This window comes from Rhincodon typus, chromosome 40 (assembly GCF_021869965.1).
Source record: "Rhincodon typus isolate 14 chromosome 40, sRhiTyp1.1, whole genome shotgun sequence".
Classification (NCBI taxonomy): Eukaryota; Metazoa; Chordata; class Chondrichthyes; order Orectolobiformes; family Rhincodontidae; genus Rhincodon; species Rhincodon typus.
Window position 1 is genome coordinate 3,362,027 of NC_063371.1, and position 2,656 is coordinate 3,364,682.

Sequence of the window (2,656 nt, forward strand, 5' to 3'; positions counted from 1 at the left end):
CTTTATTTTGCTGCTACAATCCTAAACTGGAAGGGGACTATGTGGGGAAGCAGCCATTGCGAGATGATGGTTTGCTGATCTGTCCTCCAACCTAACAAGACTATGCCCACAGCAGCGGCAGAGAAATCTTTTTTTCCCCTGGTTAATTCATTCACAAGAAGTGGGCATCGCTGGCCAGGTAGCATTTATTGCCCATCCCTAATTGCCCAGAGGGTAGTTCAGAGTCAACCAGATTACCTGGCCCAGGCCAGGTAAGGATGACAGTTTCCTTCCCTAAAGAACGTTAGTGAAACAGATGGGTTTTTCCCGACAATCGATAATGGATTCACGGTTGTCATTGGACTCTTAATTCCAGACTTTTTTTTATTGAATTCAAATTCCACCGTTTGCCATGGCAGGATTCGAACCCAGGTCCCCAGAACTTTACCTGTGATAATACCACTAGGCCATCGCCTCATGATTCCTTTCGGTACTAAGCAATTGCATTTTGCTTACTTTGTTGGTTCTGCTCTGACGTGGACGCTGGGTCAAAGGTTACACGCAGAGAGGCAATTGTGCCACCCATCTTCAACCCCCCCACCCCTAGCAACCACCCCTCCAAAACAAAACACAAAAAGATGGGCCGCGGAATCCAGCAGGTCATTCTTGATTTTTTTTTTGCAGCGCGGCTTGTGGGCCGAGAGGGAAAAGAGGCAAGGCTTTCTCCAGGCCCAGAGATGTATCCAGTCAATCATGTCCCTGTCAGACACATCCACTAACCACGCTCACAGCCTCCCCGCCCCGTCTAAAACCGAACGCTCTCTTTAACTCCCAAGGCCTTAGTGGAGTAGACTACCTCCCTCTGTCCTCACACAAGGCCTGAAGCCTGACGACTAGGCCATCTGTGGGCAGGCTTCCTGACAGAATAAAGCACTCCAACGTTAGTTACTTGATTTTTAACATGCACTTCTAGTGTAAAGTTTGTAAATATACTGACTTTTTAAAAAAAAAGCAGAAATATCAATATTGAAGCAAGTGTGCCTGGCACTGAGGTCAACCATAATAAAAATGTGTACAGCAGTTCATGTGCCACTTTGCTGGTCTTTTCTTTCATCATGTTGACAATGGATGGAGGATTCCATCGGGAGAGCGGTCAGGGCCATGTATCCAAGCAGACTTGGATTGGCAGCATGAATTGTCCAATCCTCAAACTGGTACCACACAGCAGTGAGACAATATTCGTTCACCACTTTTGACTAGAATCAGGCAGTTTCTGAACAAGTCAACGCTGATTTCAGACAGGAAAAGGTTTCCTAATCCCGCCAGCAACTTCTATTTAATCATAAAATCCCTTCAGCGCGGAAACAGGCCATCTGGCCCAATAAGTCCACACTGATTGTCTGAAGAGCATCCCACCCAGAGCCATCCCCTGTAAACCCTGCATTTCCCATGGCCAGTCCACCCTAACCTGCGCATCTTTGGAGACGACTGGAGCACCCGGAGGAAACCCACGCAGACACGGTGGGGAGGAGAGAGAACGTGCAAACTCCACTCTCCCATCTCCAAACCTCAGGTGCCAAAGGCTGGAATCGAACCTGGGTCCCTGGCGCTGTAGGATGGCAGTGCTAACCACTGTGCAGCCCTAATTAGTCACCCTCACTGACTAACGGAGACACGTCTACCACGGTCCCTTAGAGAAGCAGGGAGGGATTGACTCCCCGCTCTCAGAAGCCCCCCTCCGAACGTTAGCCTCCTTCCAAATAAATGACGTCAGAAATTCTCACAAGGAATGAGGGAAGTTCACTCCAGAGGGAGAGATCGGAGGAGCTATAGGATGTCATGTTGAGGTTGTACAGGGGCATTGGTGAGGTCTCTTCTGGAGCACTGTGTCCAGTTCTGGTTGCCCCGTTATAGGAAGGATGTTATTAAACTGGAGAGGGTTCGGAAGAGATTTACCAGGATGTTGCCGGGAATGGAGGGTTTGAGTTGTAAAGAAAGCCTGGATAGGCTGGGACTTTTTCCACTGGAGTGTAAGGGGTGACTTTATAGAAATTTATAAAATCATGAGGGGTATAGATAGAGTTAATGGTAGCTGTCCTTTCCCTAGGGTAGCGGATTTCAAGTGTAGGGGGCACATTTTTAAGGTGAGAGGAGAGAGATTTAAAAAAGACATGAGGGGCAAATTTGTTTTTTTTAATGCAGAGTGGTTCGCATGTGGAATGAACTTCCTGAGGAAGTTGTGGATGTGGGTACAGTTACAACGTTTAAAAGACATTTGGATAAGTGCATGGATAGGAAAGGTTGGAGCAGGCAGGTAGGACTAGTTTAGCTTGGGATTAGGGTCGGCACGGACTGGTTGGGCCGAAGGGCCTGCGCTGTATGAACACAAACCAGGAGGTAGGTTTGTACTGCTGTGGCTGTCCTGATTAGGGTTTTGACCCGAACACTCCCATCTTTGAGCCTCAAACGCCCAGCCTTCGAAACGCCCTGCCTTCGAAACACCCAGCCTTCGAAACGCCAGTGAAAACAAGCCCGAAAGACGCGTCTGATCTTTAGTCAGCAGCAAACCGCTTATTCTAGGCATCCATCCTGCTCTGAACTGCTCGCAATATCCTTCCTACAATGTAGAGAGCCGAAATGGGACACAGTTTCATCATGTGGTCTCTCCAGTGCCCCT